Here is a 16,433-nt window from a genome sequence, read left to right on the forward strand (position 1 = left end):
GTAATAAGGACCATCTAAATCTACAGAAATATTGTTTCTTCTGGAAGAAAAATAGTCTGCTACTTGTAAGAGTTATTGATTTGACGCAGCCTACCTAAACTACACAATTAAATTAAAATGCCTCTTAAACAGAGACAGAAGAACGCAGGTGGACTTCCTCAACTTGAAGCCAACTCAGACAGCAAAGCTCAGTTCAGCTCTTCAGCATTGCTGTTCCTTAGGTCGGTGCCGTGACCAGACTCAGCTCCGCTTTCCATGCCATGTCAGAGCTTAATAATAAGTTCAAGTTACTGCTTGACTCTGTGTAAGCTCTGCTCAGCAGTAACTAAAACATCCCTGTATTACCAACACTGTTTACAGCACAAATCCAAAACACAGTCTCATACTATGGAGAAAATTAACTCCATCCCAGCCAAAACCAGCACAGCAGGACATGATTTACTATCGCCCAATATTCAGATAAGAAAGTTACAAAATACCAGGAGAACACATGTTATTTCAATTACGAACTTGCTAAGAGACCTTAAAATGCAGCTGTAGTAAATTGGGAAATACCAGGAAGAGCAATGTTTCTTTGTCAAAAAGTCAGCAAAGGTGACTGGGTTACAATATCCAAGCAGCGAGAGGTCTGAGTGGACCACACAGAGGGGAATATTTCAAGCAGAAACCACAACTAGATGCTGAAGCTGGTCCAGCTGAAAATGGAAAAAACGAGGTTTGCCTTTCTAATACTCCCAGTGGTAGATTAACTAATAGAATAGGAATTTCCTCCCCTCAACACCTTCACCGTGAGCTAGACATCTTTTAGTAAACTGTGTATTAACAAAACCAGAGTTAATGCCTTGGACTATATGAATGGTATCGGTTTGCAATATACAGAAAAATCAGAAAAGGAATCTAACAACACCTTCCCACCTTAAAGCACATGGATAAAGGGTAGGAATCTACTACTGCTATTAGTTACTCTTGGTTCATCATGAACAGTGAACTGCTGTGATTTAACCCTGATGACAATCTGCATAGGATTTAGTGTATTTCCTTGTAATGGAACTATTACTTTTCTTCCAAACTTACTTTCTCTGTAAATCAAGAACTACAGAGCATTATTCCTTATATTGCATGCAAAAGCTATTCAAAACAGGAAAAATCAAAGGCAAATATTAAAAAAAAGAGTTCCTTCCAAAATTAGAATAGTCCCATTTCTTATGTTTCCTGACCTAAATGCAATCCAGGTACCATCTCTTTCAGAAAATCGTGCCACAGTCAGTGAATAAAACAGACGATACTTGTGTTTAAATTCCCAGTGCTTGAACTGAATGCTTGAATTTTCAACCCTGATGTTTTTTTAACATAGCTGGTTTACAAAATTTGCAGCATGGCACTACATCCTCTGGGGAATAAGAAGGGCAAAGCAAGTTAAGATACAATTCTCTAACCTAACTAGGAGCCTGAAATCAATAACAAATCCATTACTTGACAAAGATGATTAAATGATGCTCTGCAAATTACTAGTAGCATTCCTCTTCCAAATCCAATGTGGTGATAACGGCATGATATGACAGTGCTGATGGATGTCAAAAGCTTTACGTTAAAAACACACTGGTGTTCACATTGTGGCCTTTAAGTCTCGTTAAGATAGTTCACTTTTGATTGATAGCAAAAAGGTACACTTCTGCTGGTCTCTTTTCATACTAGGCTTTTTTGAAGGGGGGTAAGACAACAATAGGTAGAAGCAAGGCCACTAAAGAAACACCAAAACAAACACACCAAACACTGATCTTCTTAAAAAGGCACAACGAAACAAAAATCATTTATACCTGGAAGGCTGCTTTCCAAAGACTTATTTGTAGAAAAATTATAAATAGCCTTGTCTATGAAATAAAAGTAGTATGCACTCTCTAATATTAGACTCTAGATTTTTATCTGAAATTATGGCTGGGAGAGACCGTTTTATGAGCCCAACATGTCTACAACAATGTGTCTCATTGCATCATGTCTCTCCTCTGCAAGCAGTTCCCCAGAACAGTTAAAATCCACAGCATCACCTCTGTCACACACAAAAGAAATCACAGCTCCTTGCTAGTTTCTGGTAACCTGAGGTATTTCACACACACACACACAAATCATGGATGTTGAATTAGATGGACAGGGTGGCTCTACTAACATGCACACTTGCAAAGTGCCTTCAAAAGCGTGGTCCCAAATCTGTCTGGGTAGAAAAAACATGGAAAAAAACCTAGAGTGATTACTCCTTTACTATATCATTGAGCGACTGGCAGACCCTTATTAATTCCCATTAAAAACTTGCTTCTATGTGACCACAAGGTATTTTTCCTCATAAGCCTGTCCAGTTGCATTTTGACCATCTCTAAAATTCGAGCAAAGACATCCTGCAGCAATGTGTTTCACAGCTTAAGTGACACATAGGATGAAGTGTTTCATCTTAAACCTGATGGTGACCTTCAGTCCTCACATGAGGAAAAGAAAACAAGTGTCCCCTCTCTTCACCCTTCCCTCTGTTAGGACTTTGTCAAGCTAAACATGGCTCTCCCCTGTCCCCAGGTTCTCTGCTAAAGATCTAGAAGACAGCTGGTCATACGTGCTGCATTTCTCTGAAATTTTATGTTTTACTAAATCATTTCCTAGATGAAGGACGGAAAACTGACCATCATTCACACCACAGACTAAGAAAACAATGCAATTATGCCTTCATTTTATTTTCGTCTCACAGTAATTCATTAAATTAGTTTCTTTTTTGATCACTGCTGACCATACTGATGATTAGTGGATTATTGTGCAAAGACACTGAGGGTTTATCACTTTCATCACATAAAACTGGGTCTGGCAAACCAGAGATGAATCCACTTGAGAAAATATTTTAAAAGGAGTCATTGATGAATACAGTCTTACTCTCAACAGATAAAATCTTGGTGAGATAATTATGTGTAAATTACAACTTAAAAAGTAGCTTAAACTCTACTGGACAAAAGTTCTTGGCAGACTGAGTTGAGAGCAATGGAAAACGTTTTTAAAGGTAGCTGGTGCTACTAAATCAAACATAAAAGCAGAATGCTGCAAGGTAAATGCTTTGAGTCAATGCAATGAGCAGCCTACTCCTTGCTGGGCTTTGAGGATGGAGCAACGCTAAATGCTGCCTAGGCAAGGGCAGTCTGCTTGATCAACGGAGATAAAGTTCTGCCCAGACTAGTAATACCAGATGGAGAACATAGGAACATAGGATGAGAAGAAAGCTGTGTCCACATTTTGAACACTTATTTTGAAAAAAAGTTAGTGCTGACACCTTGCCACAAACCTTCACATTTCTAGAGAGTGAAGTCTGAGAGCATTTTTTTCCACACTGCAACCCTCAGTTTTCTTACATTTACCAAAAAAATAATGAAGTCTCACTTAAAAATGTATTTCATCTTTTTCCACCCATGAATGATTCTGGAAAGAAAAGTCCAAGGAGACTAAGGCATCCTGCAGCACAGAGCTCAGTGAGGCAGCTGCAACGCTATTACTCACTGTCCTGCCTGTGGTGAAAACAATGCCACAGCCATGCCTCGGTGGGCAACAAAGGAGTTCATTCTTCAAGGGTTATTCAGTTCTTTGTGTCTTGGCTGAGTCCGCAAACTCAGAAAGCAGGGGACGAGTTAATGTTCACCAGGGTAGCTGAAACATAACATGGATAGGTGCCCTGTCTAAGAACTGGAGTGAGGGCTCTTTCAAATTAGTCTCTTAAGCCACAGCACCGTCACTTAAAGAGAGAAGAAAATAGGAGAGCAGAGTAGGAGCTGAGCAAAGCAAGTGCTTCTCCAAGCGCCAGCTATTTCTGACTCACGGATCACTCCGCAGAAATCCAAGGATTCTTCTTCCCCAGTCATCTTGTCATCATAAACAGATTTATTTTTTCATTAAAAATATGCCAGGTTCAAACATTTTTCTGCTCCAATCCAAACCCCTTACCCAAGCAACATTCCCAGTTCCTAATCTCTTCTCCCCTCACTGTTTTTCCTTTTGTTGTCCACCCACCACTGGACTTCTCAGGAACCATAGACTCCCTGTTTAATGTCTCCCTTACAATGACAAACAAATAAATAGTTTTTTCCCCATTCCCTATTTGTAAACCACCCAGAAGCAAGGTCAAAGAAGCTCCCCAGACATCTGCTCACACTGAATGCCGTGCAAACACAGCAGCAACACGGCCCAATAAACCACAGCGCTGGTCTAAAGTGCCCTCACACCAGTTGTCCCATTGCCAGAAAGACAGAAGAGGTCTCAAAATAATTTTTTCTCACTAGCACAGCAACAGTTACATATCCATATTTAATATGACCTACTGCAAAACACAATCTCTCCAGTTTGGAAGTGAGAAAGGAAAACCAAACATGAGATAGAGAGCTCTTTGGCATCCCTTTCTTGCTTGGGAAAGCAGAGAGAAGCATGCAACCCTATCAGACCACTTAAACGTGTGGCTGAGAGATCATCAAGGTGTACAGGATGGTATCTGAAAACTAGTCAGTTGTCCCACCTCAGAGCCACGACTGATGCCCCAGGTCAATTCTTTCTTAAGTTATGAAAGTAGCTAACAGGGGAATTACTTTTATATAAGAGGCTAAAAATGGGTCTGTGAATGGTCCACTCTGTGCTCACCATGGGCACAAGTGCCAGGCTGGAGCATGGCTCCTCTGATCCTCTTAGACCATACAGACAAGCCAGCATCATCCCTCCTCCTTGGCCACTAAGCTTTCTTTCAGAGACCAAAACATGACTAACCCTACAGTTCCTCTCATGTCTTTTCCTCTCAAGCTTTTGGGAGATCAGGAGAAGCCACATTGTTCAAGTAGCTCCATCTAAGAGGACATCTTCCACAACATCTGTGAGTTCCCATCTTGCTTGTAGTCAGGATGGGATGGGAGAGAGAAGAGAAGGAATCTTCTGAATTTCAGCCCTTCCAGACAGTTCAAGCAGAGGAAAGTGCTACTCGGCTGCACAGAAACTGGCATGTCCCAGGTATTTGGCCATGCTGACCAAAGATGCTTGGGATTTGGTACCAGAGTGATTGCCACAGCTACGTACCAGATGATGCAGCAGTATGACCAGACTACTTTCAGGTTCAAGAGACCTCATTCTCTTATCTTGCCTCAGTCAGACACACAGGGCTATTGTTTCTCCCATTTGTTCTCTACTTTCAGCAAGCAAAGGCTGAAGGACAGCAAAAGCCGTATGTTGAGGAAGATGATGTAAAAAGGCTAAGCTCATTGCTAATCACCGCTTAAGAAGGACTGAGATACAAGCGCCTAGACTTGTTATACTGTCATTTCTCGTTGTGGTCTATTTAGTAGGTACATCCTAATTTATCAACAGTGTGTTTAGACTGTCTTGTGCGCCCCAGTCTTCATCTAAGTAGCCATCCAAGCCAAACTCTGCCAATTCTCACAATTTGCTTATGTCGCCCACTCTTCTTACATCGGCAGCTGCTAAATCCTCAGTGTCGACTCAATTGAAAATTACCAACTCCTTCTGGATAGCACTGCAGGTCACTAATAATTATTCTGACTGTAAGAGCAGTCTTATAAAGAAGGAATTGAAAATAATTTGATGTTTTGTCATTCAAGTTTATTCTCACATTTCTGAAGTAGCCCTTCTTCAATTTACTTAAAGTATACGGTAATTTTTAACTACAGGTTTGGACAACGAAAAAGCAGGATGAATCATTCTGGATATTTAAAGCCTACAATCAGACAGCTTGAGTTCCCTTGTATTTTGCTACAGTTCTCAAGCCAGTTTTATTTTCTACTTATTAGCAGAAACACTTCCATAGGGAGCGCTAATTCATTTAAACATGCAAAACATTTGAAGATTTGGGAACTTCTTATATTCTACAAAGCTTTAAAAGTCCTTGTTCTTCCCTCTGCATTGATTTTTGCTTTCTTTGTAACTGCATACCCGGAATTAGAGGGCATTAGAGCTAAACTGGGAAGATAGCACATGTGTATAAATACATCATGTAAAAATAAAACTGGGCAGATGCATAGGAAACACCCTGCAGCACGCATTACCCTTGTTTTCCTCATCAGTGCATGGGCAACACACGTCTGCTGGTACTTCAGAAGCCAGGACCGCTCTCAGGGATAAACACAGGCCATGCTGTTGGGGAGAGGATGCTCTGGGCAACATCAGCCTTTCGCTTTAGCTGCTCTCCACTAAGCCACCAGCCGAGTTGTATGTTGGAGCAATGCCGAAAGTAACTTTTCATTTCTACCACCTATAACTCACAAGGCAACACAGCTACAAAATATTCAGTTTGAATAAACAGCCTTAGATCAAGCAAAGCTTGCTTGAGAGTTCTCTCAGGTTGGATAAATCTATGGTAGCAATCCATGTTTCCTGCTGTTTGTTTTCTTTTTTTTTTTTTTAAGCATAGCTTTGAAACATATTACAGTAGCAGCGATTTACACACACACACACACCACTCCAGACTTCTCAACTTGTTGCTTTAATATGCTCCACAAAATGAGCTTCTTAAAGAAATTACTGTATACAAGGAATCAACTGTAATCAGGAAAGAGTCACAAAAAGAAAAGAATTTCAACCGTGTTACCCAGTGGTCCAGTCTACAACTACATACCTTAAAAAACTCCCACAGCCTGCCAGAAAAATACATGTTGATATAACAACACTCGTATGTCAACACACTGTCTTTTTAGATAGCAGTGATGAACAGCCTGCATCGATTCAAGTGATATAACATCGAACTGAACATCTCCAATTTCTGAGTTCTACATCAAAATCTATCTCAAATATGAAATCCCAAATGTAGGGATTAATGATACATCCCAAAGGATGCCCAAAGTGCTGTTCCTGACCTGTATAACCAGGTTAGGGGATGCCCCTTTACTCCTCCCTTACAAAACAGCTGAAGTTTCTCTTGTCCTCCTCTAGCCAGAGCAGAAGAGCTGGTGATAATCCCCTCTGAATGCAGTATTTAACACCTACCTGGTAAGTGACAGGTGCTACAATGCAAGAAGATTAGCACAGTGAGGTCCTTTTATAGAGAAGCAAAGTCACCATCAGCCAAGTACAACAGCTATGGGCTCTGCCTTGGCTTACCAGAGCACCTGCCACCCATGTACGCACCTGCGCTTTTCACACACGCATAAACATTTATGTTAAGGGCTTGTGGGAGGAAATCTGTAGCCCCACAAAGGCAGTGGATATATGTTTGGGCAAACAGATTGCCATGGTATGGCCCACCTCCTGGGCAGCCCAACAACATCAGACCAAGGATGCTGAATTCTCAACAGCAGCATCACAAGAACCTTTTCAAGTCCTGCTGCTTTCATACGAGCAAATGCATACCTGACAAGGCAGTTAAGAGTCCTCTGAGAGAACCAAGTGCATATAAAAACCCAATTAGATACGGCACATCATGAAGTGGGAAGTAAAAGCCAAGATTAGACAAATTAACAACCAAACAGTAGGTGTCTGAATGTGCAAGGGTAAGACCAGCAAGACTCAACCAGGCAACTATAGACAGAAATACTAAAGCATTTTCCCTGAACTTCAATCTAACCCAGAATAATTCTTACCCTGGAATTACTTATCACCTCAACTCACTGACTCGTGGCCCCAAGGAGCCTACAGAGGTTCTACACAAGAAAGAGGAATGCAAAGAGCAATGGAGATGAATAGGATCAATCAATCTTCTCTCTCTTCCACTTACAGTTTTTTGAACACATAAAAAGTAAGAAGTCAGCTCAGGCTGCTTGCTATTCAGTTCAGCACTCGTGATTCTCTGTTATCGGTCACAACACTCTGAGACTATACCTACATCTCTCGCCACACTCAAGGTATTTTCTCAGATCTCATCTCCCGGCAACCATAACCCACGCGATGTGTTCTGTTGGTTGAGCAAGTCTTTCCTCTGACAGATTCAAACACGGGATGAAAGACAAGGAGGGACTGTTCTTTCTTTCCCTATGACTTGGCAGAGGACGAGAGCATAGACCATAAAACCATCCTCTGCAGTTCACTACAGCTCTGACCTTACTGATTTCTAAACCAACACCAGAGTACCTGTTGAACGAGTCACTCATGGCTGGGGGGGCGGGAGGGGGGGAAACAGGAAGAAGGGAAAAAAAAACAAAAGATTATTTTTTTTAACCTTTCTAATCCAGACTAGCCTTCCCTATCGCTCCAGTTGGGCTTTTTCACTTGTGTCAGAAGACCCCAGAGCCCATGATGTCTTGTTCTTGAATGGCCACGTGTTCCCCTGATTATCTCCTACTGCCCAAATAAAACTGGAGTACCTGCACAGTGAGAAGCAACATTACCAGAGCATCTTTAGCATCTCAGCTCTCCAAAATTAGTTCTTTACATTCATCTCCTGTCTACCTGAGGCCTTCTGGGAACACAAAATTACAGCATGAGATGCCTAACCACTTGGACTTCCAGCTTCTCCCAAGTATCAAACAGGCTTTACTGCACTCCCTAAAATGTAACGTCAGCATGAAAAAAACATTACACAAGAGAAGCTGTGCTCTATTATGTTGGAAACTTTTGCTTTCAATTATGCTAACTACCACAGTGAAAACACGCACTTAGTAACATATCCTATAGATATTGTTAAGCAATGTGTGGCAGTGAAAAGAGAATTAAATTAGAGAGAGTAGCCCACAGCAACAAAGACCGCAGGAAAAAACTGTACCTCCACGTCACCAACCCATAAGGTCGCTGGACAGGCGTTTGCTGCAAGAAACATGGTAGAAAACAACTGGGACTGCTCCTCCAGCAGACAGGCTGTTCCACGGTGAGAGATGGTTTTACCGGCTCTGCTTCGCCAGCACCCTAATTATCCCACAATAGGAACAGTTACCACGACGAGCTATTCCAGAACACACCCTGGTCACCACAGACAAGTCTGAACCCAGCTTCAGCCTCCAAAACTGAAACGGAAACCCAGTAACCCTAACTTGCCTGGGGAGCACAGGCAGCTTATTCCTTAAATTTAAAAAGCCAGGCTATTTTTAAAAGTTTCCAGCAACTCTTGTAAAATCCTCAGCTGTGTTTGGGAATACAACAAAAAAACATTGTGGAAAGCTTTCAGAACATAACTCTCATTCCACACTCGAGACTGCAAACCTCACAGGTTTCCCAGAGACGCCAGCATCACGCCAAGCGCTGCCCGAGAGACGCGGCGCCTTCCAAGCAGAACGTCAGCAAAGCAAAAGCCATTTCCACTCAAACATAAGCTGCCGCTGATCCTGGTGCGTAGACACCTTTGGAAACATGTTTCCAGGATTTTATAAGGACAAATAGCTGTGTAGTATCTTCTGGTCCTAGTATTTTACGTTATACAAGGTCTCCTCAAACTGGCCTTTTTTCCTGTATTATATGAGCTGCTTAAGTGATCAAACAAGCATTACAGACTGCAAGCAAACAGACCAGAGCATGAACAAGCAATGCCCACTTCAGAACAGAGAAGCAAGGCATTCACTTATCCCTGATGAATTATGAATTACTTCATACTTACAGAACGCTTCCTTAAAATTTTTAACATTAAAATACAATACATCAGTTTCATTCTCCCCATTATACAGACAGTTGGAGACACGAGTCATTTCAGGTCAACTGCTATGGAAGTTGACATCACCTAAATCTATGACCCACGTGTCCAACCCATGGTCCCTGACACACAGTGCTGCTCTCGTGTTGCTCAGAATATGGGCAGAGGGGCTGCTCTGGCCCAGCAGAAGCACGGTGACACCACGTTGTCATCACGAGTGTGAGAAGACCAAACGCAGAACAGCAAGAGGCAGCGAGCCACGAGGGTCCATGCTGCTGATGTCCTTGCTTTGCTTTAGGAAACACCAGACACCCAGGGCTGTGAAATTCCACCCAGAAACAAGCTATTTGGCTGCATTAAGCAAATGCAAGAGAAGAAAAATAATTACCTAACAAACAGCAACAATAACTAAATTTAGGAGACCTCACCAGCCCACCTAAGCACTGGGGGAGGGTTCAAAGAAACAGTTGGGCAGTCTCCTCAATTTTCAGTAAAACGATGAAGTGTTACAGCAGGATTCCACTACAGCATCTACAAAATACAGACTTCTCTCCCTTGCAGTGTCTGATGTCACCCAATGCAAAATGGAGCCCTTTAGTTTTTATCGAGAGTTTGCTCACACAGCAAGCGGAGGGGCAGCGCACCTCGCGATCTGCCAAACACTGGTGAGAACCGGTGAGCCTCCATTCCAGTTGCTTCTGATCCCCAAACACTGCTTGACCACTTGTTGGACCAACCGGTCCTGCAGATGGGATGAAGGACCAAGAGCAAGGAACCCACGTTCTGCTTCCCCCAGCTCCAGTAACACAGACCTTCCCGCTCACACAATAGCTCTTCATTAAAGCCACGAGTGGGCAGTTTTCTGTAATGAGTGCCATTTCAAAGAGGATATGCTAACCAGAAACAAGACTCTCTTGTTCCAGAGAAAGAATTGCTGCACATTTAATTAATCAGAAACGACTACTGTGCTTACACCCTGCCTTAATCTGCATTCACTTCAAGCATAAACAGGACCCAACTTTCCAAATTAGCACAGGCAAACATGGCAAGCATCTCTGGACATCAGTTTCTTGAAAATACTTGCCCAGTTCGCCACAGGGGTGTTATGAGTCTAAACTAGTCTGTAATATGCACATAGATCTTCCGATAAAAGCTGCTTCAGAAGTTATATTAAAAATATTAACCAGCAACTTTAATAACCATCCAGACCAACTCAAATCTTCCTAAAAGATCTTCCCTTACATTGTGAATTTTAACTATGTACATTTCTTGCTTATTCTTTTACTTGGTAACTTTCAAAGCTACAGAAATTAGAGACTACCACGATGTCCCTGGTTTTTACATATACAGCACCACACACAGCACATACCATATCCCACTCAAATGCATTAACATCAAAATCTGATGCTCACCAGTAATAAATGACCAAGACCGTAAGTTCTGAAACTGCAAGGTGTACCAACAACCTGAATTACAGCAATCATGACTACAGGTTTTTTCAGTATATAATTCAAATTACTTTGACCTATATAGGCGCTTATCTTAGTTTTACTTTTTTTTTAAATCAAAGAAAAAGAAATCAAAGAAAATAGAGGTCTTGTAGAAACATGACATTATTTTTTCTTGCAAACATGATTTCTATTGCTATCAGTTTTCAAGTGGATTAACAGTTACTACATACTCGCTTTTCTTACCATTGCTGTGTGAGGACCATGCCTGTTGTAAATAATCACCAGCCAGAGCCCTTGTATTTTATCTTTAATCATGCATATTACCCTTTTTATAAAATATTATTTGCTTAAACACTGAAGTATTTCAAGTTTGTTCACTTTGGTGAGAAAGCAAATTAAGCAAAACCATGGCGAAGGAAAGGGACCTTTAACAAACATCTGATTTGCTGCTGGATGGTGTTTCAGATTATATCTAAAATACATCATGTTTTGCTGACACCTCCCTGCACAGTTGCTGGTATAAAGCCCAGCGAGAGAGTGACTATGGCAACAGCAATAGGATATTTATATATCTATGTATACGTGTGCATGTGTGTGCTTACAAATATGCACAGACACACTCACAAACACACACACACAACCCCAGACTGGTTAAGATGATACTCAAGATTTTCTCTGCTCCCATTTTCAAAGGGACTGGCAACCATTTCTAAACGAAAGGGCTGGAGTGGCAGCAGCAAGTTTGACATGATGAAAATCTTCCAAGAGAGAAGCCTAGAAACCTATCAAACATTACACCGTGTACACAAACACATGCTCACTTCAGAATGCTTTAGCTGTGACCAAAAAGAAACCCAAACATCTGCAGGCACAGATGCAGTGACGCCATCAAAATAAGAGGCACTTCATTTACAGTTGTTTGGTTGGGGTTTCTTAATTTTTTGTTTGTTTTAGGTTTTGTCTTGGTTTTCTTGGTTTCCAGTGCACACTATTTTAAGAGAGATCCAGCCCCTCCTTCACCGATAGTCCCATTCCTCCTCCTCCTCTTTGAATACGAAACGTGCAGAAGTTCCTTTAGTCTGCAAATTAAACAGCTACGCACTGAGCTCAAATTGTTATTTCTGGTATTAATTTCTGTCTCCTGACAGATCCTGATAGGTGATGCAGGAAATTCAGGGTAACAAAGGCAATAAAGAACTCTCAGCTGGAAGTGGGGGGGAAGGGATCAGAATAAAAGGCTAATATACGAAGCCTATGTACACTACAGAAAATCTGTGTTGAGTCCAGCAAGCAAAAAGTCTAGCAGATTCAAAGCAGTATTAAGAAGTGTTAATCCTTTTACCTCTGAGCTATTCATGAGCAATATGCAAAGCTGTTCTTATGGCGTCGTGTTTGCAATGCTCCAGTTATGCTTGCATCAGCATTTCCATTGTGAACCCTGCTTTCAGAGATTTTTTTACTTTGCCAAGTTTTAGTCTGGAACAATTTTACTACAAGCCTGTGAGATTTTAGTCCAGGACTAGGATTTAAGTCTGGTGAAGAAACATTTGGACAAAATCTGCTTGGCTGTTTTATTTATTAGAGAGCAAAGTTAATCCTTTCAAGTTACTGGACTGGGAAATATTCAAAAATACTCTTTATTTTTTCAGCTTAGAAAAAGAAAACAGTTTTATTCTCCTCAAAAAATTCCTTGTCCCCAAATCTCTACAGTCACAGAACAGATGAAGGTTATAGACCACAAAACTGCAGTACAATTGAAACATGCCTTCCTTTGTCAGGAATTGTCTTTTACAGAGGCAACATGGGGACCAGGATGGGGAGGAGGGAAGAAGCGTTTCACTGTGGGTTGCAGGTGGACACTTAAACCGCAAGCTGCACATTAACAAGGAGGAGACCAACCCACAGCATTTCGAACTCTAGAAACTGTGCCATGTTCCTAGGAAATGGAAATCAAAAACGTTAAATATCACTACATAATTTATCAGCTATAAGATGTTCATTCACAGCATTGGTGGGCGCATGTCCTAACTGGCTACACTACAAAAATGATATAAAAATCAACATTTTAAGAGAGATGAGCTCTCTAGAACAGTTTTCTTCCATATCAAAATCTCCATTACCAACAAGACTTCATAACAAAGTTCTCTGCTATGCCTGAATCACCCCTCTTACCTGGGCTTTGTATCAGTATATAAACTGCCTGTTGTAAACTGGCTAAATAATTTCAAGAGGTAAATCTTTCCCACATGACTGCTGACATGCAAAGATCTTCTAAGTAAATAACGGAGAACGTATTTTCAGTGATGATAAACCATAAAACATAATGCTAATTTCGGGTAGCACACCAGACCCATCCTTTACCTTTTGACCAGACTTCCCATACCAAACACCTACAAAAAAAATTACCAACCAATACTTCATATAATTTATTTCAACAGTATGATTGGGTTTTTAAAAGATGACAAACAAAATGGATTTCCCTCCTATGATTAAAATAAGCAGTTCTAACTTGTATCTGCTTTTGTGTTTTCCAGCTATTTTCCTAAAGAAATTAAGCTTCTTATTAATTGCTTGACAACAGTGTGCATTAATTTGCCTCTAAACCTACACTTCACACTTAAAAAACAGTTATATGTTCATGTGTATGTACATATATGTATGTGCATATGCACACACACTTTTCATTTCTAGTTTTAGATGCGACATGAAGTGTTGCTTCCCTTTCTTGTTTACTAAGTACATTTTTATCTTTTGACTTGTTCCAGTTGAATTTGGATGGAAAGCGAGCTCAGAAGTATGCAACGGCGCCTTGCAAAAGATTTAAGTCTTTCAAAGTGTTCACATGAAATGGAAAAGGTTTATCTGAACATATTTCTGTATTTTAAATCCATCAGGTTTAAAGATCTATCTACCATACATCAAATCAGTCTCATCGTCTTTCAAGAATTTTTTATTCGTATGCAGTAGAAAATGAACTTTCCATCTTGTACGAGAAAAATAAATCTTTCAGTTGCTTAACAGTGTATGAATGAGGCCACGAATGGAATTCGCTAAGTAAACCAGGGCAATACTGTGCTGTCTGCAGATGTAGAGTGAGCTACAGCTGATTTAACATTTCTGCTAACTCTAAATGCAGGTGGTAAACAAACACCTTCCCAAATTTAGGAATTTTGTTGCTTTTAAAGCTGGGAACAAAAATATAATACTTGAAAAAAGCAAAATAAATTACATTTTCAGGCTTGAATGCAAGGATACTTTTCCATGCAGTTAAAATTAGACATATATAGACATAACTCTTTGCCCCCACCCTGCGCCCCCCTCCTTCCATTATAACAAATAGATGCTAATCTTCACTTACTCTCGCAAGAGCAAAGATCAGCCTCCAAGCATCCCCAGGCCACAGCAGGTCGGTGCCACTGCAACGTGTGCATCCTCGCACAGGAGAGCCAATACAGCCTTCCCCCATTTGTCACAACCCTTTCTTTTGTCACTTCTATATTTTCATGACTGAGTGGTGTTTTTTCTTAAAGAAAACCAGACGCCAAAGAGGATAACTACGAACAGCACAACGCTCACGGTCATTTTTAGCATGTGAGGTCAGCCAGAAAGCCCCTGGGGACTGCGTGTCGAGCCAAAGAAACCAAAAGTTTTTAACTTGCCGCTACAAAGCTCTGCATTCCAAATTTCACACACAAAAGCACACAGCAAGAAAATTTTGAACGTATATGTTCAATTTTATGCAGAAGTGGAGACCACCATGTGAAGTGAAGTCTTGAAATGGGTAGGCACAAAGGGAGAAAAAACTCCTCCCAAAAACATAGCTCCAAAGCAGCATGACTGTAACTACCAAGCCCATGATGTGGTTTGAAGAATGGCTGAAGGACTAAAATAGTTCGCTATGCTACATACCGACAAATACGTTCAGTACATTGCCACGGGGATTAGAATTTTGTGTGGCCATATTAAGTATCTTATTTAATATAAAGACAGGAATAACCCTTGCAATTACATTTTCTACAAAATGGAAAGCTACCACCAGAGACTATTAGATTATATATTATGGCAGGAAAGAAAGAAAAAAATATATATATCTGTTTCAACTTGGAAAAACACAAGCAGAAAAAAGTAATTCAACACATGTATCCTGCAACAGGTAGTAACCCAGAAATCAGCAGAACCAAGAGATGATGCGAATGGGAACTGCAAGGAAATAGACTACGAATAAGAGAGATTACAGCACTTTTTAACTAACTATCAAACAAAATCTGAGCTACAAAAGAAAGTCTAAAGCAGTTTTAACCTAACTACAGAGGAATAATAATTGTACACTCAGAAAAAAGGTTGGTATGTTTAATGAGAAAATTTAAGACAGAAACTGAGTGGGCATGAATTGTAGGGAGACGAAAAGAGGGACAGTACCAACGTTCATCACAGCCCTTCAGGACCAGGTGATGGAGATGGCAAAACACTCCTGGACCAAACCACAGCATGCTCAGAGCACAGACACCGCGTTCAGCAGGGTTTCCATTAGATTGGCTTCTTGTTGGTCAACATACACACAAAAAAAATTAGGCAGCAACAGCCCAGGAAGCGTGGCGCTTAACAGACCCATGAGAGAGCCCCCAAGAAGGGAAATTGTCCTGAATCGTCTTCCTACCAACACAAAAACGTTACCAGTGATGCAAGGTGAACTGGGAAATGCCATTCAAGGTGTCCATCAGAGCCCTGGAGTTTCACTTCAGGAACAAAAGCCATGTGGCATTAAAAGCAGAATAAGGTCAGGTGGAAGAAAGGATTAAGAGTGCGGAACAACCCTGTGAGATCTACAAAACAATCCAGAAGTTTAGCAAGTCCAGGCCTTATCAAAGCCAAGGGCGCAAGAACCGAGACATGATCAATGTGGGCTCCAAGGAGACTATGCCAAGATTTGCTTCTCAATAAGCGGGAGAAGACGAGGAGGAGGACACCCTAACAAGAATTACACAGCCGGTTACAGCCTGCAGGGGAAGATAAGCACAGCATAAAAGCCAAACGAGCTAATGCTTTGTGGCCATTACAAGGATAGGCTGGACCATTAATAAATGATAAAGGAAGAGGAATTTAAAACTCAAGTAGCTTGCTACACTGACCACCTTTTAAAATCTAAAAGGGAAAATAAAGGAAAGGGTGAACAATTAGAACGTAATTATGAACTTCTAAAACATTTATTTATATACATATATATACGTATGTATGTATATATGTATATGCATACACGCATATATACCTACAGCTGTGACAAGTACAAACAGCACCACAAAAACTCAAAATTTCAGACATCTACAGAGAGAAACATTTGCAGTCAAACACAGAGAAATCAAAATTGTGATGGACAGCTATTCTCAGGAAGCACCCCCGGCAATACCCACTACTGC

At 40.9% G+C, this 16,433-nt stretch overlaps 1 protein-coding gene across 21 annotated transcripts in view; it reads right to left on the bottom strand.

The window, feature by feature from the left end:
* PTPRF (protein tyrosine phosphatase receptor type F) overlaps positions 1–16,433 on the bottom strand; it is a 384,390-nt gene that overhangs the window by 343,489 nt on the left and 24,468 nt on the right. The window contains exon 1 of one of the 21 annotated variants that reach the window (XM_065071640.1): positions 14,378–14,441. The exons of the other annotated variants lie outside the window; for them this stretch is intronic. The gene's annotated coding sequence lies outside the window, so the exon portion shown is untranslated. Of the gene's footprint in view, positions 1–14,377; positions 14,442–16,433 lie in introns of those variants that run through there. 21 annotated transcript variants of the gene reach the window in all.

The sequence above is a fragment of the Columba livia genome, chromosome 8, assembly GCF_036013475.1.
Source record: "Columba livia isolate bColLiv1 breed racing homer chromosome 8, bColLiv1.pat.W.v2, whole genome shotgun sequence".
NCBI classification, from domain to species: domain Eukaryota; kingdom Metazoa; phylum Chordata; class Aves; order Columbiformes; family Columbidae; genus Columba; species Columba livia.